The sequence below is a fragment of the Arachis hypogaea genome, chromosome 4, assembly GCF_003086295.3.
Source record: "Arachis hypogaea cultivar Tifrunner chromosome 4, arahy.Tifrunner.gnm2.J5K5, whole genome shotgun sequence".
Lineage (NCBI taxonomy): Eukaryota > Viridiplantae > Streptophyta > Magnoliopsida > Fabales > Fabaceae > Arachis > Arachis hypogaea.
Genome location: NC_092039.1, coordinates 109,768,678 through 109,791,952, shown reverse-complemented (window position 1 = coordinate 109,791,952; position 23,275 = coordinate 109,768,678). Strand labels below are relative to the sequence as shown.

The following is a 23,275-nucleotide window of genomic DNA, read 5'->3' as shown; positions in this document are numbered from 1 at the left end:
GTGAAAAATCATAGTTTTACAACCTAACAATTAAACAACCATAAGGCAAGTATGGAAGTTGGTGGAATGAGTTAATCCGACTTTCCTTTCAGAGTCTGAAAGAAATTTACTTTATGTAAAGCTGCAGGTAAAATAAGCTATCATGAATTATGGATACATACATATATGTAATTTTTTCTTAGTTACTCAAAACTCATGCATTTAACGAGGCATATTGCAAAGAATGACTTAAATAGCATATTAATAGTAACCTCTGCTATGATATCCTGATGCCATTTGGTCCACATACATATAATAAAAATAAAGAATTTAATCACTATAAGTTGCTTTTGTTCTCTCTCAATTATGGCGTTTGAAAGACTAAAATGATATCAATAGCAATGATAACAAGAGCTAACAAGCCAAAAAATTTGATTGACAATATGTATGTCATTCCACTTGAATTCAATTAAGATCTTGAATGCCGTTACTGTTTACTATCTAATGAACACTAAACCATAGGGTTTGGATGCCTGTCTTGTTGAAGCCTTGAACATGGGATATTTAGATTGTTTTATTGCTTCCTGGGACAAAAATTATTTAAATCTAATTGCTATATAAATTCGATCCCAAACATTTTCGACCTTTTTCGCGCCAAAGTTAAAGCACCATGAATTTCAACAATCTAAACTAACTACATATTCCACAGGCTATGCGATAATAAAATAGCAACCACGGTTTGTTCACCATGGGTAATCAAGGATTTAATCAACAAAATCTATCTACATTCAAACATGCAAGAGCGATTACTAATTGAAACATGAACAACTAAACCCACTTACATTGGATGGTTAGGATTCTTTGAGATGATGTTCATTGTGTTTCCCGGGTCGGCTGCACCACTGCTATGGAGAGGAAAGCGCCCGCACGAGAAAAACTCTGCTGCTGCTCGGTTCATCGCTGAGGGCTCCTTGGTTGCGTTCCTGGTCGGCGGCGTCGCGCCTGGCGGCTCAGTTGCAGAGACGGCCGGATGTTCAGCAGAAAAGGGCCGCCGTTCTTGATGCCAACGATGAGGAGTATTGCGTTCAGGGGTGACCTTCTTCGGTTGCAACTTGAGAGGTTCTCAGGCTTCTGCGCCATAACGGGTGTGTGCAAAGATTGGGAGGGTTTGGGTGTTGGGGAAAAAAAGGGCGAAAAATAAGGGTTGGGTGATTTGGGGAAAAAGTGAAAATATGAAAAATTGGGTGGTGTGTTAATCTAAACAGCCATAATAGGATTAGGGTTAATTCTCTTTATTAATATTAATCGGGCCTAATAAACGGCCCATTGTATACATTGTATACATATTTCATTGTCTCCCTAGCGGTGCTCTTTAGAATAAGGTTAAAGTGAGTTCCCAAATGTGAAAATAAGGGGTTACATATTATGCTTAAGATGTATCCCAAATATATATTTTATAGGCCATGCACTTCATTTTCTTTAGGAATATTTTGAACTTTTTTTATCAATTACAAATAAATTTATAAACGTGATTACTTTCATATGACATGATCATGTCCTTATAGCATAACCTTAATCGCCAGCATTGTTTGTTTCTCAAAGCAAAGAGGTATCTTAGAAAACCTTCAACATTTCCATGAAAAACCTTAAGCAAAAACAAATTACTTATGTATTAGGAACCATACAACAAAATTATAAACATGAATTTGAATATGATTACCTGTATGCTGTAAACATGGATTAATACTTACAAATATGATGATTAGCAACCAAGTTGTTTTCCAGCATTTGCATACCATTCTGGGATCAAAATATCATCTTGACCAATGGCTTTTCGTCGTTGATCATCTGGAACTGCGGCATCACACAATCTTTTTGCCTCGCTATGCTACATATTATCAAGTCAATATACAAATGAATAAGAAAAATTTGACAAAAACAAACTGCTATTAATAGGTGTTAGAATCCATTTTACATTGACTGAAGCATGATATTTTCCCAAAGCAATCTCCTGCAAGATCTGGGCTGCCACCTGTATTTTTAAAATGTTTATTTGAAAAATAAAAATAAAAATCAAACTTTGGAAATACATAAGCACTTACATGTCAGAATCAGTATGGAAAAAAAGAACAAACCTAAAATCATGTTCATAAGAAGAAAAATGAATGCAAGGTAGTGTGATTAATAGACAATTAAATCCGGTTAAAGATTAAGCTCTTAAGCGTTCTCCAAGGCAAACTAAAACTAGAGGAAGAGAACTCATCCCAAAAGGTAAAATTACTACTAGTCACAGATTCAATGGTAAGGTAAACAAACCTTGTTCTTGGTCCACCAATGATAAAATAAAGATATTTTTAAAAAAATATTTCAAGCTTTCAAAGATTGCCCTTTCTAAAAACCTATTTGCTATGGCATATTAATCACATGGAATTCACATTCAAAATATTTGGAGATACAAAATTTGATACAGACAAATCCAAAAGCTAATTTTAATTTATATTTATATTTTATTGACATCCCCTGTCTACTATATAGACTAGGGGACACTCTTGCAAGAGTTACACAGAAAATCAACCGTTAAACAAATAAAGCTCAAAGTCAAATATGACATTACATGATGATATTTACTTGTGAAGAAATAGGAGTCAATTCATTCAAGAATTAAAGGGTACCTCCCCACCATTGATGCTTTCTTCATAGCATGGCTTCAAACTCATTGTCCGTTCAAGATAAGGTTTCCAATGACCAGAGAGTAAATCATTCCTACTCATTTCAATGCCACCTTGATAATGCTAAGGGAGAAAATAAAAGACAATTAAAAAGAGATCAAGAAAACACTGAGAATGAAATTTGAGAGAGAGAGAGAGTGAGCACTTCGAGCATTTTTCTTAGAAAAGGTTCTTCATTGAAATATTCTCTATGTACAAAGACAAAAGGACACTTGTATGCCAGGGCTTCACTCACACTGCCATATCCAAGTTTTCCTAAAAAATTCAAAGGTGCTATTAGCATATTATTTTTTTGTCCAGCTCCAAACCAAGGGAAATTTCATACTAACCGATCACGCAGTTAGATGCTGCAATAATATCAGGTGTATAAACATTTTTGGGAAGTTTTTTGAAGTTTGCAGGAAGGTCTTGAGTGTTAGAAGCACCACAAACCTGGATCATAAAAGCAACACAACTAATTAAGAATTGTATACTAATCGAGGAACAATTTTAATCAAACATATATAAAGAAGAACCATTGATGAGTACCAGGCACAACCAACCAAAAGGCAAAAACTCATCCTTCAGTTTCAATTCTGATGGCTGGAGACAAGGATAGACAGTATATAGTCAGGAAGAATTCAGAATGTCTGATGACGGTAGTGGCTCTGCTTATACTGAGGCCAATGGTCCAAATACAGGAAACACTTAAAAATATAAGGTCATGATGAAGTAACAAACTCGTAAAACGAAGATTGATCCAACAAACAATTAGCAAGAAAACTGTAAACTGTGTTCATAATTCAAATCAGTATTTAATTGAAGGTTCAGATGAAGTGAATTGGAGGCTTGAACAGTTACAAAAACAAATTGCTTCAAAGTAAACTATTTTATAACCAGATAAATATATATATAATTCTAGTACCTAAAAATGGAATTTAAGGAATAACCTGGCCACCAAAGTTGAGAATGACTAGTTTCACATTGTCTGCTATCCCTAGTTCTTCCCTCACCTTTTCAACAACGAAAATTACATGGTCATAGATTAGGAACGAAACCATCGTATGGAAAATCTCCGCAAAGGTTCATGTTGTACTGTTGCAGTACCTCTTCTGTGGATTTATACAGCCTCCTCACAACAAGAGGCACATCAATAACATTGCGAAAAGTGGGCACTGCAAATATGCAACAAATACTGTTAAGAAGACAAGATTTAGACAGCTATTTAAATAATTTTACGAAATTGTTGTGAAATTTTATAAGAACTAACATACTTGGGCAATATCCTGGAAGGCGGATAAGGAAATTGCAATTAGAATAGTCTTCAGCTATCTGCATCGATAAATATGCAACTGCATCTTTTATCTTTGTTAAAAAATAATAAAAGTTGAAAGGATTTTACTTGGCTGGACTTTTATCTTTTTCTGTGAGGCTTCATAAAGTCATTTAGTATGCACCATAAATATCGGATCAGATTCAGAAACTATATGCATATATTAAATCCCAAACTAGCATCAAATTTTTTAAGATACACAATCAGAAACCTAAAATTTCTCTCAAACGGCAGCACAAAAAGATAACTTTCTATATAGAATATTGCTGGTACCTGCAAAACTATCGAACAAGAATCAGGTCCAGCAGCCATGACATAATCCAGATAGATGATGTCCCAACTGAAATCACAACGATATCGAATGAGCAATAATTATTGATGCAGCTTATGAAAAATAAGCAATCTGATTTATCTCAACTCTCAAGTGTTGAAATGAAGTAGTTTCTAATTGCATCATTTACGATTAAATATTTTATTACTAGTAAAGACTATTTAATTTAGGCAGTGAATTAGAAAGTGAACAAGCAACTTAGTGATGGGATGGAGTCAAAAAGAATTTATACCAATCAGGTTTTCGAAAGAATACACGATGAAGAGAGATCTTAATACTAAGATGAAAGGACATAGACATTTTGAGACAATAATTTTATTTCCTATATTTTCTTTTAGTGTGGCACCAGTCACAAAAGGGGAGGAAGATTACCTGAAATTGGCCACACAAACAGAGGGTATACCAACATCAGCTGCAACACGACATACAGTGGAGACGACATCAGATACCTGCATTTACATATCAGCTTTAGAAGGGTCCACCAGATACAGTGTATTCTCTTCATACAAAAATGGATGGCATGAGAATAATTTATTTACCACTAAGTCAGCATTGATGAATTTCAGCCACTCTGCTTCTTTCGCCAAGATACTAGCACGGGGCTTCACTGTTTCCTCAGTATACTAATATAACCAAATACAAAGAAGAACAATTTAAAGTTCAAGCATTGATCATCTTTATTATAACTAATCAACTAACTGAACTAAGAAGTTATGTTTCTTTACCCTCTCCAAAGTGGCAAGGGGATCGACTATCAAAGCATCTGATTGAACAGCTCCACACTCCAAAACCACCTTGAAAAAAATGGATAAATGTATCTCTAATTTGTAAGAATTATGTGCTTTTGAATAAGATGAATGTCCAGATTCGAGAATACAACTCTAGAAGATGATAAATCTCCTTCAATGCACAAAAAATTAAAATAGCATGGACTAACTATAGTAATTCTTTTACTCCTTTTACTGAATGAATAATGATTGATGTACTCATTTTGCATCAAATACTAAGCCAGTTCACAAAACCGTTACCATGATTTGAAGTCAGACAACATCCAATCCAATGGTGGTAAAGGTGTGTGTCAACCCAATGTTTAATTCAAGGTGAGTACAATTATCATTACACGTAGTAAAGCATGTGCTTTTTTTTTCTATTCACAAAAATAAACACCTATACAGGCTATGATCCTAGCATTCATTTCATTCCATAGCAAACATATCCATATACAGTCCAACTAATCTAGATCATGAACAACCCCATTTTGAAGTGGATCCAACTATCAAACTAAGTCTGAATCAAGCTAAAATGAATTAAACTCACCTTGCGAAAGAATTAGCGAGGAGAATGCACTTCGTTGGTGAAAACAAATTCAGGAGCAGCAGTGACCACATGAACATCATGACCAGCAAGGATTAGATGCCTCACCACCTGCATGTATACATGCAATTGAAATTGAAATTGCAATTCAAACTTAAGTGCAATGCAATATTGAAATAATGAATCATGAATGACAATGACAATGACAATGAGAAATGAGAGGTTACTTCCGCAACACGAGTTGCGTGGCCAAATCCATGACCAGTGACATAGTAAGCAAACACCATTTTCTGTGTGGAAGAAACAGCAGCAGCACCGTCGCCATCATACTCTTCCTGCTGCTTCATCCCCATTTTAATCGCTATCATATTATGAATAATTGCAATGTTATATGCACTATAAATAATAATAATGAAAAATAGTACTGAAAATGAACAATGTAGTAAGGATCTAATGTTTTGATTCATTGATTAACAATTCATAGGTATTATAACCAATAAACCCTAGAATTATATTGTAAGTGACCAGATCAAGATGCAACATTGTCATTGGCCATTAGCAATTACCAAAAGGGAATAAGCTTTCATACGAGTTATCAAATATGAATCAACTGACGAGTATCGGGCGAAGTTCATTTATTTATTTATTTATTTTCAACAAAAATAGGTATAAACATCTTGGGTCTTGGAATTCAAAAACCCTAAAAATTAAAAACTACCAACCCCAACCCCCCCCCCCAAAAAAACGAGTCCTAGTGTGTGTTTCCTTACTGCTGCGCGACTCCATCCCTCCCCAAATCCCCCATGGAAACCTAACTGCCAAATCCCAGTTCGGAGCCAGCCTGAGCCACCATATCTCGCCCTCTGCGGCCTGCGCACCCACTCACCCATCTACGGAGCCAGCCTGAGCCACCCACCTCCTTGAGTCTCGAAGCCTTTCTCCAAATCCCACCGCCGAACAGAGCAGATCCCCCACCGCCGGTGCACCACGAAGATGAAGACCCAGCTCAACACAGCACTTCGCCTGGCTCGCCACCACCCAGTCACCCACTGACCCAAAAGCCACAGGGCAACACAGCAGACAGCACCGACGGGTGACGATCAACACAGGACCTCCGACCTCGCCACCTCCGACCTCACCGCCTCCACCAGCAGCGTTTCTGGGTTCTGGATTTAGGGTCACCCACGATCAAGACAGCCCCTCCCAATCTCCCACCCAGCCACCGATTGAAGTGCATATGGAGCCCGAGCCATCTATTCAGGTAATCTTTACTGATGCATTGTTAGATTTGCTGGTTATTGTTCAGTTTATTCACTTTAGGGTTATTGTTGGTATTGCTGTTTACTATCTATTCAATTTATTGTTGGTAATTTGGTCTTGCTGATTTATTGTTCAGTTTAGGGTTATGAGTTTATTGTTCAAGTTTTGTTCAGTTTATCGAAGACGAAGACCATCTGAAGAAAATCGCCGCCTACAAAGCCATCGAGTACGTCGAATCCGGTATGGTTCTCGGCCTCGGAACCGGCTCCACTGCCAAACACGCCGTCGACCGAATTGGCGAGCTTCTCCGTCAGGGCAAGCTCAAGGACATCGTCGGAATCCCCACTTCCAAGAAGACGCACGAGCAAGCCCTCTCTCTGGGATCCCCTTGTCAGATCTGTTCACCCCGTCGTTGATCTCGCCATTGACGGCGCCGACGAGGTTGATCCTTACCTCAACCTCGTCAAGGGCTGCAGTGGCTCCCTCTTGAGGGAGAAGATGGTTGAAGGTGCTTGTAAGAAGTTCGTTGTAATCGTCGATGAGTCCAAGCTCGTTAACTATATTGGTGGTAGCGGTTTGGCTATGCCCGTTGAAGTTATTTAATTTTGTTGGAAGTTCACTGCTTCTAGGCTTCAGAATCTCTTTCAGGAATCTGGTTGCGTTGCAAAGCTCAAAACTTTGGGCGAAAAGGCTGAGCCTTATGTCACTGATAATGGCAACTATATCATTGATTTGTATTTCAAGCAGAGTATTGGGGATTTGAAGGCTGCCGCGATTCCATTCTGCAAATCGCCGGTGTTGTGGAGCATGGAATGTTCATTGATATGGCTACCACTGTTATTGTTGCAGGTGAACTTGGCCTAACTGTCAAGAATAAGTAGTAGCTTAATTCAAACACCATTAAATGACATGAACAATAATGTAGGTAAAATTGGAATAATCAAGGTGGTAGTTTAATTCGTCAAGGTTGATGCTTTGACATTTGGGATGCCCTTTTGGGGGGCTTCTAACATACGATATCTAGTGTAGTTGCAATTACTGGAGAAAGTATCTTAATTTCTCTACCAATTTTGTTATTTTTGACCTGGTTTGAGCAAGCAAGTATAAGAGAATTTTATAGACTTACTGGAAATTTGGATATTCAGTTCATGTAATGGCTCTTGTGTTTTGTACACAACTTGTTATTCAGCTGATATTGTATCTTTTTCATTAAATTATCGATAACTTTTTTATTCCTTTCATTAGTTTTCCATATATGGTATATATAATTCAAGCTAATGTTTATTTATCTTTTGCCTTTGAATTTTATATCTTCTATCACAATACAATTTCCACAAAAAACCTTACTATCTGTGCCTTGAAACTGCTAATACAAAGAATAGAATCTTAAAAAGAATGGAGGGGGAGGGGGAGGGGGGAATGATAGGAGGGGGCGGAAGGAGGAAGATAGAGAATCCTCCTAACAGCTCATTTAGGATATACTTTTCTGAATACTCAGAATGGTGCAAAATTTGCTATACTTGCAAATTTAGCAACACTTGATTCTAGATAAATCACATAAAATCTAAAGACATAATCTTGCTTTACTTTTGAGAATACTCTAAAAATAAAAAAATTTACTTATATTGAAAAATCTTGTAATAACATGAATGATGCCAGTGTGCCTGTTGCCACCAAACATTCTGCCTTCTATTTTATTAAAAAGTCCAAAGTGTTATGAAGTTAAGCAGATTAGAAAAAAAATCCAACTTTCAGGAGTCGGCAACAATCATAAAATCTGAACACAATTAATAATTTCTTCATTTCCAACCATTATATAACAAAGGTAAGTTCATTTACAGAGTAGATGACAGGATGTACAATTTGAGTAATTTACTCTATCAGCTTAAAAAATGGAGCTAAATCCTAACCTCGTATTAGTTACCTGTACCACCTAGCAAAAAAATCCCATCGAAGTTGCTAAATCACAGGAACACTCCCGTTTGGTTGTTGTATTGTTCCGAGAGGATTTCCTACAAAACCAAGCCCATGTCACTTCTATGGACATCTAAGTTTCCCATAATATTAATACAACTACTATAACTACTAAAAAGAAAAAAACCACACACACACACTAACTATAACAACTAAATGTTATGTGGCTTATCTAAATGCAACAAAGGTGCTGCAACATATCTGTTTGCTCCTTGTCAAAGTTTGTGCTTCAAAACTAGTTACGTAATAATTAATTAGTACCAAAATGCTGCGAACCCACTTATAGCTAGAGATACTCTTTTGATAATTGCCGAATTTACTTAATTTAGCACATGTCATAAGCAGCTTGGTATAACAGTAAGACCAAATAAAACAACTTAATAACATATTACCTGTGTTGCTGGCAAAAGAATAAGGTTTTGAAAGAAAGTTGCTTCTTGTCAAATCCATATGGGTAGCTGCAGACCTTGAAACATTATCAACAAGAAACTGATTCGACAAGCCACCACTTGGCGGAGCTTCTTTAAGCATGGATATTTCTGAGCTTTTTGCAAGAATATGACAAGAATTTTGTGCATGACACAAGGCAGGTGAATTGCTCTTCTTCTAGCATTGTGTTTGTATTTAAGTCAAATTTTTCCTAATTTAATTTTAAAATTATAAAAAATATATATTATTACCAAAATTTTAAAATATAAAAATATAAGTTAAATAAAAATTAAAAAATTAAATTAAAGTATATTAAAAATCACTATGTTGCATTAATTTAACACAATATATAAATAACTATTTTGATAATAAAATTATTATGATAAACTTTAATATAAGAATACTATTTAATATCTTATCAAGTGTTGTGTGTTACTAGATCAACGAATTAAATTAGGAGCGTTTGAAAATTTTTTGTAATTATCTTATAAAATAATATTTTTGTATATAAAATGATTTCATTTATATTTTAATATAAGAATGCAAAGACATATTCTTCGATTTTTTATTTTTTATCCCAAACATCTATATTATTTTAAAATATAAATACATTTTTTCGTAATAAATTTATAATAAAAGTTTTAGTTAAAGAGTACTCAGTATTTCTTTTATAACATAGAGTAATAAATTTATTTTTATTTCATCGTTATTACTTTGTAAGATATATCTATTCACCCATATTAAAAAATACACATAACAAGAAATAAGAGATATATTTATATTTTTCTTTTTTATTCTATTTGTTATTATTAGTTTTATGAATACATTGTTTATTTTAATTTTTTTTAACTATTTAATATTATATGATGAGGATGGAATATTAAAAAAATTATTATTTTGTCCTATAAATTTATTTGTTGAAATGAATTGTGTAAAGATACACGAAGTCTAAAAGAGTTGGACACCAAACTCTAGTAATTTTATATATTGTTTCATTAAGGAGTACTATGTTGTATGTAAAATTTTTTTTTTTAAAGTTAAACAATAGATATTAGAAATATATAAATAGTGTATATTAATTTAATTAATTTTGTTATAGAATACCAACCAATTATATTATTATGACGTCTGTTGCTTGTACCAGCTCCATGATCATGCACTTCCATTCCTAGATTTTTTAAAGACTAGAATATAGATATTAAGCAAAAATTGAATTTATAGCAAAAAAAATAAATTATCATATTAAGTTTTGTGTTACCTGAAATAAAATGAATCAATTTTAAATTTTATCGTGGGTAGAGTCATTTCTTTACAAAAAAAAGAATTGAATATGTAGGGGCAGTTTTTTTTATTAAAAGTGAATTAGTTTTTAAATTCTGTCGTGGGGTAAAATTATTTTTTAATAACAAAAAAATAGCATAAAATAGAAAGAAGAAATTGGATAGCAAACTTTTGTATTGGTACAAATGTTTTTCTATTATAATGTTATCTGTCTGTGTAGATGTTTTTTAATATGCATGTGCCCACTTTTCTGCAAAAATGTGTTGGGAATAAGAAGTATGACCATAATCTAATCAATCATGTGTCAAATAATTTCTTATTATTATTATATTTAAATGTTAATATAATAAGGTTCTTGATTAAATTTAGAGATTTATCATTGTGATAGTGATCATAATATTAAAAGATAAATCTTTTATAATTTAATCTAAATTGTTCTTGGTTATAGGATTATTAAAAAGAACATTAATAATCCGGAAAGATCAATATATATATAATGGTCTTCATTGGATGAAAATTAATAGATCTCATTTATTAAATTATATATATAGATGGTGCATATAGAGATATGACCATTGAACTGACTCACTTTAAGAATTTCTAATGGTTATAGTTACCGTATATTTGTCAATAGGATATTCTCAAGATGAACATAATAATGGAGTTTCCTTTGACCTGCGACTATCATAGTAATTAACAACGTATTTATTATACTTTGATTCACCATTTTGGCTATTCGTATGCAAAATTTATTATACTGATTTTCGAGATTTAACTTTAAGTATTATATTAGTCTTTGGACTCTTTTTGTTGTTGAGTTAACGAAGTTTTGACTTGTTACACTAGATACATGTTTAAATAATATCGTTTTATTTTAGCTTTTAAACAAGACAAAAATAAAATTATTTTAAAGAATAAAAAAAGATAAAACAGTTTGCACGTCATATAAATTATTTTTCATATTTTTTTATCTTGTTTAAGCATAAAAACAAATGACGTTATTTAGCTCTATGTTTAATATAGTAAATTAGGACCAACTCAGGACTTAGTTTTCTAATTTAGTATTAGAAAGAGTCAAAAAGTTAATATTGTACGTAAAACTAAATCTGCATATGACTAATATAAAAGTATAAAAGATTTTAAATTTGATGGACTAAAAGATAAAAATTATAAATCTGAAAAGCCACTTTAGTGATTTAGTCATACACCAATATATATATATATATATATATATATATATATATATAAAAGTCAAATGATAATGTCACTTCTAATGCTACTTCTCACGTTTGTTTGCTTGTTTATTTATTTATTTTTTTGCATTATATTCTATATAAATTTGTTAAAAAAATATTATCAAAAATAGAAATAACATTATCATCTATTCATAAATAATTGAATTAGGCGGAACTAGATAAAATATTAGCGGGGGACAAAAATATTTATACAATAAAATAAGACTAAAATAAAATTTTAAGAAAAGACTAAACTAAAATTTACATATAATTTACATGTAAAAAATTTAAATTAGGAGGCCATTGCCCCCTTCTCTATAATGTAGTTTCGCCCTTAATAATAGTGTTTTTTTTAATTTCAAACAATTCAAATTAGATTAGTCAAATTTTTATTACGTAACGGAATCCGCTAAGGAGACAATGGACTATTTGTACAATGTGTACAATTCTTTCGGATCTAGCGCTAATACCATGTCATGATACCACTCATCCCAAAAACTTCAGCTGATGAAAAAATGTAACATTAATAATTATATCTCTAATACTCCATAAACCTCCATTGTACACATTGTATAAATATTTCATTGGCTCCTCATACTTTTTCTATTCTAAAATTTGATGATTCTCAACAAAATGTTATTCTTTTACTTTCATCTCGTTCTCATTCAGAAGTAGACACCAAGAAATAGCAATTATCCGGCCAGGTTAACAACATACATATTATAATTAATTAACGCAATATATAGTTATAATAATAATAATAATAATTACTGACAATTATGGACTATGGTGATATATAAATAATTAATAGCTTATATTATTCTCTGTCGTATCACTGACAATTATAGGGAATTTAGTAACTACAGATTTGTAGTTATTAATCAACAATCATACAGAGTTTATCTATCAAACTAAGGCTTATCCATTCACTGAGTAATGACATAAGTACACTGCGCCTTCAAAAAGAATACCCTTAGAAGAATCCCAGAAAGAAAAACTAATTAAATTGACAAAACCTTTAATTACACTGCCATTCAATTTCAACCAAAAATCAATATTAATCCATTGAATCTTTGACTAGAACTTTACTAATATCCATTTAATTACGGGAACCTTTGACAACCCAGGTTTTAAATACCAGAAATCTGTGGCAAAATCTCCATTACATTGAATGAAGTAACCAAGAGGTAAACTTGAGGATTTAAAATAAGCATTTGGTTTATAATTACAAGAGATAAGATTAGATAAGCTACCCAGATACCCTAAGAAGATTTCTTCTAGAACACATAGCCATTTTGTAACTAATTGATATAAGAAAAACTTGGTCGCCACACAGTCGTAAGCTCAGGCATCTTTACTTTGACTAGTCGTTTAAGGTTACAAGAGATCTAACCACGCCTGGTCCTATCTTATCAGCAAGGGCACCTGTCTCTGAAATAAGTAATGATTTTTCCTTCACTATGCTCTGTAGCTTCTTTGCCTCAAAGTCAAGTCGAGGTTGATCTGTAATTACAAGCTCAATATGAGGGATACACCAATTTACAGTTAATATGTATCAGTTCTATGCTTGAGGGAACTGAGTCATAGATACGATTTAAATTCTGAACTCAGGAATAACAGTGATCATTAATGAACAGGAATAGATATAATCAGTCTCATCAGAAATTCAGAATTACAAGTTGATGCGTAAAGGCCATAAATCTTTAATATGTTCTAATCATGTGTAGGATTATGCGTGCCAAAATGAAAAAACAAGGAACGTATGTCAAAAATTCCAAACTAGTTTCAGGTAAAAAGGGTACAGTTACATTTGTCTTCAGCATTGCAGGATTTGCAATAACATGAAAAAATTGTTGCCATAATGAATTCAAACCATTAGACTGTAACATAGGTAATTTCAATAAAGATGAATTTTCGCATGCAACTAAAACAAACAGATAAATACAACAAAGACACATGCTTGATAATTCAAATATCAAATTGATAATTCAGTCTAGACTCCAAACAAATGCATGAAATATGGCTTGTATTTTCATCCAGCATTAATATATTAAAGCATATAACAAGGAAATCAATCATCTGGCATAAATATTTATTCCCATTTCTCAATTTATCATTCTCAACCATCTGCATTTTTTACCCAAATAGGACAGACAGTTAAGTACCGACTTAATTCCACAGAAAAGCCATTTAAAGGGTCTGATGAGGGTATGGTAATGAATTGATGATTGAGATTCCTCAATGAAGTTGTTACCTGATGCCGGGCCAAAAGAAGAAGCTCGGCTCCCAGTTCCACTTCTGTTAATTTTTGTTGGAATTGTTTCATGGTAGGATCCATATTCCAAGAAAGAAACTCCTGCGAGTTGCAAATAAAAAACATATTTTCAAGCTAATGAAATAATGATGGACACCAATTTCAGAAGAGTTATGAGATTCGGTTGACAATCAAGAAGTTACACTAACAATTTTTGATAATCTTAAAAAAAAAACTGATAGCTGATATATAAACACAATTTTTATGGAAATCAAAATTTTATTAACTCATTCATATAAAAAACACAAATAATAGAATTTCTGAAAAACAAATAAATTGCAGTTAAAAATGGAACATTCATGAACAAACTATTGCAGCAATTTCAGCATTAAAATAGTTGCCAATTACAACAATTGCATCCAAAACAAATTGCGAGTAAACAAAACATAAATCGATACAAGAAGCGAAAAAATAAGTGTTCGATATTGGGTACTTTGGCAAGAAGTGAGAGCAAATTGGAGAGCAAGGTCACCTATACTAATCAAAAAGCACTAAAATAGGGACTGGCAACGAATTGAGGACATAAATTAACAAAACCGAACTTCGGATCCATGGTTTACCTGCAGGAATGCGGATACGACGACAGTGACGAGCACGGAGGCAGCAGCGACGGTGGAGAGTGAAGCCGATGTGAGATATTGAGACTCAGAGAGCAAGCTAGACTTTGTAATTTACTATGAGTTTGGCAAATTACATATAGTTTAGCAAAAAAAAAAACCACTGCGAGGCCAATAAGCCCCAATTACATCATCAAAAACTAACTGCTTAAGAGAGAGGCGGGTTTGACTAAAAAAAGAGAGGAGGCGAATTCCAGTAATGTATATTAATATCCAAATCCATGATTGATCCGCTCAAAATATTAGATCATTGGGTTATTAATTCAATTGTTGAATCACTGATTGAATCTATAGATCTAATTTAATTAAATAATTATATAAAATTTTATTTTATTTTTTTTATAATATGTTTTTTATCTTTTTGTTAATTAACTATTATTTCTATTTCAATAAAAAACATGTTATGATTAATAAATTTTTTTTATTTTTTTATTTTTAAATATTTAATAAAATTTAGTATTTATTTTAACAAGTGTATAATTAAAAATATAGTTAATCTAAAGAAGAGTGAGTATAAAATTAAAATTAAATTAAATAAATAAAAAATAATTTACTTGAATATGTTATGTAAATATATACATTAATTAACATAGTAAATTCCAAGAAATAGCATGGTCTAGTAGCAAAGCTAAGAGGGTATAACCCATCGTTTTCATATTTTGCAATTTAACATCACAAAGTTATTCCTTCATTTAGTTTCATAATGCTTCAATTCTTCACATCGAATCTAAAGGGGAAGAGAAAAGCCTTTACAAGGCTTGTGACAAGCATAACATGTGCACGCCAAAGAAAACACGAACGGGAGCACTCACTCAAGGACAAGGCAGAAAAAATCGAAATTTTACGTGAAAAATTCCGTAAAATCGATTGACTGCTCAACAAGGTTTTGAGAACCAGACCGGTCAATCGCTTTCATCATTGGTTCACTGATTTACTGGTTCAACTGGAAAAAACATTTTGTAGTTATATCTTTGAAGTTTGAAATAACAAAAGCAGCAATCATTCAAGAAATGAATTGTTTTCTCTTCAAACTCTCTACAATTTCAGTAAAATAAACCACTTTTCATGTATTTGCGTACAGTTTTAGTCCAAAGCTTTAGAAAATATGCTTTTAACTAGCTTCTGAGTACAATCAGTTTTTAACATGTAAAATTAGAAATACAAAAGTTGTAAAATCCTTAACCTTATATTTTAATTAAGACTAAGATTAAATAGCCCAGCTAGTATACAAAATATACTGAGTTTCAAGTCCAAATCTAATTGACCAACAACTGCTGTATTATACATGTTTGCGAAGTACTCCAAAAGTGTATGAAATATTGAAATGCACCATTCAATGCAACAAAAACCTATGCAGGATGCAGTGTACAACAAAAGTATAGTTCAGGACTTGTATGTGGGAAAATATGATAGTAAATCAAAAATAAAACTTTTTCACCATATCACCATATTTAAAAACTCATATATCCACCTTAAACTAAGACAAATAAATTAATCTGAGAATTAAGCCAGTCATAATGCAGCATAATTTGTGAAGCTTAATGTCACACACAAGTCAGTCTTAAGACCCAAATAAAAAGGGTGCTTATAGAACATAATTCATATTTCCTAGCACTAGTATAAGCTGATTCCTAATAATTCAAAGGCCAGATTTATTAATGCTATTGTGCTAGAATAAAAGCTCCAATTTCCGCAACCCAGGAAGAAGCAGTCTATTTCCAGCATTCAAGGACAGCAAGGTTGGGAATGTTTTGAACTAAATATTGGAGTTCAATTAATTATTAAGATAGCCACAATCCATGCATGATTAAGTCACAAAACAGTAAAACACAAACCAGCACATCACTACCCAGAAAGATCACAAAACACAAAACAACAAAGAGAACAGCCAAAGCTAATCAATAATCATTAATCAGATAATCAATCAATAAAAACATTCAAATAATTGATCAGATAATCAGATAATTGCTTCTTGATTAATACTATCATTCATAACTGAAATTAATATATCATTCACAAAACTAAAACAGCAGCAGCACAGCCAGAATATTAATAGCAGCACAAAATTAATACTACCAACAGCATTCAGCATTCAGCAACAAAAATTATCATCCAGCAACAAACAGCATTTGATTTGATTTCCATTTTAGCATTCAGCAACAAATATTACAAAACAGCAACAAGTAATCCCTAATCACACTAAACCTGAAATCAATAAAGCTAATAGAGCATAATCCCTAATTACAAAATAGCAACAAGTAATCCCTAATCCATTTTTAGCAGCAGCAAGAAAATTTCAACAAAAATTTCAGGAATTAAAAAAAGAGCAGCAGCACAAAATCAATTATTTGATTTCCATTAATCCATTCACAATTTCACATTCAAAAATCAGCAAACAGAGCATAAAAGGAAGAGAAGAACCGAGAAGTGAAAGCAGTGCTAACCTTCGACGGAGACACGGGCGGCGACCAGCGAGACGACGGTGACCGGCGAACGGCGGCGACCTACTCCAAGCCTCGAACAGAGAAGCCAGGGAGGACGGGGACAGGGGGAAGGAGGACGCCGAGCTACAAGAGAGGGCCTGGGCTACAAGAGAAGACGTGGAGGCGCCGACAGCACGGACAGCGGCGGCACTGCGGCAGAACCGTTGCAGGGAGAACCTAGGGCTTTGGTCGGGTGATTTTGAAAGTTCAGAGGGATAGTGATTCACGAAAGGGGGGTGTTAGGTGGGAAAAGTATTTTCTGGTGCTTGAAGCACCAAGAAAAAAGATTCTAATTCTTGATAGGGGGTTCAGATTGCTCCAAGCAAGAAATTGTTAGTATTGTTAAGTTTGACCATAATTTAATGTATTTGCGAACCGGTATAGTTGATTGTTTGATCGGATTAGCGTTTTTTATTTTTTATTTTTTGGATAGGGTATATTGATGGATGGTTATTTTTTTTTTGATCTGGCAACATGGCCCGCACCCCTCACATAACCCGTCAAAAAATACTGTAACATAAACCCAAACTCCTCTAAAAGTAGCCCGAATAACTATAAACAACCCACCAAAAAATAAAAAATCAAAATGTATATTTTTAAGACAAAAAATTACTCCATATGTGTATGGTCATCTTCTACAATGACATGAAATATTTCTGGAAAAGCTTGAAGGAGAAGGAAAATTTTTTATAATAAATTCCAAATGATTTCAAGAGTTAAATTAATTTGGCACTTGGTGTATGTAATGATGATGATGATGATGATGATGATGATGATGATGATGATGATGATGATGATGATGATGATGATGATGATGATGATGATGATGATGATGATGATCCCTTTAATTACTACTAATAATAAATCCACCTTATTACAACTATCTGACCTCTATAATACTCAACCCTTGAAAGAACAATTTTCTTATTATGAAAAACCCAATCCTATAAAGATATTAACCATTGAAAAAGAGTGGTTCAAAAAAGACAGAAAAACCCTATACAAGACCATTTTCCCAAATACTTTCCATTATATTCCTATTAACCCACAAAAAATCCAAAAAATTTATGAATTCATATTAGTAGACACCGGATCCCTTGAGTTAACACATTATAGAGATTCCAACACCAAGCAGCCTATTTATTCAAAAATAAAAATTATAAAAATATTATCCTTGCAAGATTGAAAAATACCCCATATCAGTCTAAAAGCTTCTCATTAAAATTTGAACCTCAGAACTATACCTACTATGATTACCAAGAAGCCTGGAATCATATTTTATTTCTATCACCAAATTCCCATTCTTGGTTCATTTGGTTCAGAAAGGGAATATCATTACAATTTCCCAAATGGTTTCAAGCATGGTTCCAGAACTTTGGACCAATGGAAGCTTTCTTCCCAAAAGAAGCAAGTATGGCGTATGAATACTTTAAAAGCAAGTCATCATTCCTATAAGAATATAAATTCATTTCATTCATAGCAGCCATGGGAATATGGATAGAATTGTATAATATTGTATAGAATTCCCAATCATTAAGAATTCCTGATAATGTTGAAACTATTAGTCATAGAAATTCTATAGATAACTCATCAATAGGAAATATGGATAATATTGTAGGAATTGATAACAGAAGGCCAAATATAGCCACTGCTGTATATAAATCACCTTCGGAATTTGATCCAATGGAATCACAAGTTTTATCAGTAATTATAAAGGAAGAACCATTTGAGATTGATAAAGAATGGATAAGACAAGATTTTAATGCTGATTATAATAAACCCCTAAGAGATTGGTATTTTACCAATCATTCAGAAAATGAGGTTATTAGACTATGAGAATTATTCTATGATTTTATGAAAGAAAATAGAATTAGTTTATACTTCTTTGATTGGTACGTTAATTATTACTCTAAACCCGATAAAAAATTATGTCCTTTAACAAAACCAACTATCGTTTGGAAAACAAGCTCAGGATCGATAATAGAATCTGAATATCCTCCTAAAGAAACTATTAAAATACCAATTGAAAAAGACCTAGAAGTTGAAGCAACACTTTATAAAGATAGCAATGCAGAAAGAAATATAGAAAAAAGAGATATTAAGAAATTACATCAACAATTAAACTTTACTAATACCATGTTAGATATAATGAAAAATTAATTAGGAAGAATGGAAAATATGGAAAAAGTCATTAAGGTAGAAAAACCCATAGAAAAACCTATATATAAATTACAAAGTTTAGATAATATTAGCTTAAAATCTAAAGTAGAAACAGAAGTTGAAGAACTAAAAGAAAAACTTAGAAGTATTAGTCTAGGAAAATTGACAATTAATACATTACAAAAGGAAGAAGAATTAGAACTAAATAAAATATATTATAAAAGAGATTATCCTAAAACCAAAAATTATTATCCTAGACCATCACCAGTAGATGTAGGCCTAGAAGAGCGAACACAATTAGTACAAAATAGTTTTTCAGGATCAGACTTAGTAGAATGGAATATAGATGGATTAAGTGAACAAGCTATTTTAGATCAAATGTGTAATATGACCATGGCTGCAACTGCCTATAAGATGAGAAAAGCTTCTGATAAAGAAGCAGCAATTATGATAACCCAAGGATTTACAGGACAATTAAAAGGTTGGTGGGATAATTTTCTCAGCATCCAAGAAAAAGAATTAATTATTAATACTATTAAACAAGAAGATCAGTCATCAGACACTACATCCACATTAATATATACTATTATTAAAAATTTTGTAGGAGATCCCAGTATTTTTAAAGATAGGATACAAACTCAATTAATGAATTTAAGATGTCCAACCATGTCTGATTATAGATGGTATAAAGATGTTTTTATGTCAAAAGTCATGATAAGAGATGATGCACATGCACCTTTCTGGAAAGAAAGGTTCGTAGCAGCCTTACCAAAATTATTCTCTGAAAAAGTATTACAAAAACTACAAACACAGTTTGGGACCCAGATTCCCTATAATTCATTAACTTTTGGACAATTGCATAATATAATAGTACAAACAGGTATAGAAATATGCACAGATACCAAGATACAACAGAAAATAAAACAAGAAAGTATCACGGGAAAAATAGAGCTTGGCACTTTCTGCTATCAATATGGAATAACTCCTGAAAAGGCACCTAGTGGACAGCATAAAGTTAAAAAGAAAAAATTTTATAAAAAGCCTAAATATAATATAGACAAACCCCTTTATTATGAACAGAAATATCATAAAAAATTTCATAAAACCCCTAAAGGAAAACCTAAATTTTCTAATAAGAAAAAATAAGTAACATGTTGGAAATGTAAAAAACAAGGACATTATGCTAATAAGTATACCACAGAACAAAAAATAAATAAAATAGAAAATAAAGAAATTAAGCATGCTTTGACAACTATACTAATCAATTCAGAGTCAGAAGAAGAATCAAGTTATGAGGGTTCTTCTGAAACTGAAGACTATTTTATACAACAATTAGACTTTATGTCAGAAGAAGAGAGCTCAGGAGGAAATAGTGGAAATGAGGAACAGGATAATAATAATTGTTTAGGAATAGGATTATGTAACTGTAGAAACTGTGAAAAAACTGAAAATGTTTTAACTAAAGAACAAACTTCTACACTAGTCAAAATAATTGACAAGTTAGAAGATACGCCATTAAGGGATGAGTTTATAAGACAATTAGCTGAATTAGTTAAAAAAGAAGAAGAAAGTAAGCAAGAAATAAGACCAGTAGAAATAAAAGAAATTTATAATCATTTTAAAAACCCACAAGAAGAAGTTTCCCTTAATTCTCTCAAAGAAGAGATAAAAAAGTTAAAAAGAGAAGTTTCAGAATTAAAACAACAAAATATTAATATGGACTACAGATTACTATAAATAGAAGGAGAAAATATAATAAAAATCCAAGAACAACCTTTTGACCAAATAAAAGAACCAAAATTACCTATTACTGTTGTACCAACAAAACAATTATCATTAAGACCTATGACAATGTCACAGGTTGTAAAAGCCGCACCATCATCATCATCACCTTCTAAGAGCCCTTTAATTACTACTAATAATAAATCCACCTTATTACAACCATCTGGCCTCTATAATACTCAACCCTTGAAAGAACAATTTCCTTATTATGAAAAACCCAATCCTATAAAGATATTAACCATTGAAAAAGAGTGGTTCAAAAAAGACAGAAAAACCATATACAAGACCATTTTCACAAATACTTTCCATTATATTCCTATTAACCCACAAAAAATCCAAAAATTTTATGAATTCATATTAGTAGACACCGGATCCGTTGAGTTAACACATTACAGAGATTCCAACACCAAGCAGCCTATTTATTCAAAAATAAAAATTATAAAAATATTATCCTTGCAAGATTGGGAAATACCCCCATATCAGTCTAAAAGCTTCTCATTAAAATTTGAATCTCAGAACTATACCTACTATGATTACCAAGAAGCCTGGAATTATATTTTATTTCTATCACCAAATCCCCATTCTTGGTTCATTTGGTTCAGAAAGGGGATATAATTACAATTTCTCAAATGGTTTCAAGCATGGTTCCAGAACTTTGGACCAATGGAAGCTTTCTTCCCAAAAGAAGGCAGTATGGCGTATGAATACTTTAAAAGCAAGTCATCATTCCTACAAGAATATAAATTCATTTCATTCATAGCAGCCATGGGAATAAGCTGGATTATGACATGGGAATATGATTCAGCAGCATATGAAGAATCTCCAAGCATACAATATCTAGTAAGAGTCATAAAAATTAAATGGTGGAACAAATATGATATAAATTTACTAAGAAGAGCAGCTATTGAACAATGGTTAATAACATCACAAAAGCGTCCAGCAATAACAGCCTCAAGCACCACCAATGAACAAATAGCTTATAAAAAAGAGACCCAATTCTTAGCACAAAAGAGACAAATTATGGCAGCCCTAGCTGCAGCAACCTCAGAGGAAGATATCCAAAGCTCTCTACAAGCAATACAGACCGTACCTCTTGGAGAAGACGAAGAGGTCCAGTCCAGTCCAGCTCATTACTATCAAGACTCTCAAGATCCATTTGAGATGTAATAAGTACTGTATATGCAATCAATGTAAAAGCCCAATCATAAAAAAAAGTAAAAAGTAAAAAGTAAAAAAGTAAAAGTAAAAAGTAAAAGCAAACAGTGAATGTCGGCAAACAAAGCAAACAGTACTGTCGGCAAACAATACCCAAATAGTCATCATTTGGGGTCTATAAATACCAAAGGCCTCACTCATTCAAGATCATCAAAAACTTGAAAGCTCAAGAAATCTCTCTACTTTATAAATCTTCTTACTTCATATATTCTCTAAATATTTGTAATCATCTTCACGAAGTGTATCAACTTTGCAAGCAATAAAAGTACAAGTTCATCTTTGTAAGTTTACTATCTTTCTCTTCTTTATTCTCTTAGTTATTATCCCTGTTCTTATATCTTGAAAGAGTTTCATAAGAAGCTTAAATCTTTAAAGTTAGTTAGAAGAAATATGAAAATAAGAGTAATGGCAATAGAAATGAAAGTAAGAGAATTAATAACTGAATCTTTTGAATTGAAAGAAAAAATAAAAAAGGTAAACAAGAAAATAATTAAAACTAAAAGGTTTTTACAACAAATGAAAACCATAAAATCAGTAAAAATTATTAGACAAAACATTAAGAATAAACATATTCATTACGTTAGAAGGATGCATTATTTGCATATACAAAGCATGAGACAACTTTATGAGATAGAATCAAGAATACATGTATATAATGTTCAAAGGATGGATGGCGATCCTCAACCTACTAATCTTGTACAAGAACCTCAACCTTTACAAGATCCTGCTGTACAAAAAACAAATCAACCTATAATAGTAGCTCAATAATAATAATAATAATAATAATAATAATAATAATAATAATAAATAGGTAATTTAATAATAATAATAATAATAATAATAATAATAATAATAATAAT

At 32.2% G+C, this 23,275-nt stretch overlaps 2 pseudogenes; one reads left to right on the top strand and one right to left on the bottom strand.

Annotated features, from left to right (window-relative positions):
* Positions 1-1,741: 1,741 nt before the first annotated feature.
* LOC112795163 (L-arabinokinase-like) lies at positions 1,742-6,012 on the bottom strand (annotated as a pseudogene).
* An 890-nt stretch (positions 6,013-6,902) lies between these two features.
* On the top strand, positions 6,903-7,909 carry LOC112795162 (probable ribose-5-phosphate isomerase 2; annotated as a pseudogene).
* The last annotated feature ends 15,366 nt before the right edge of the window (positions 7,910-23,275 follow it).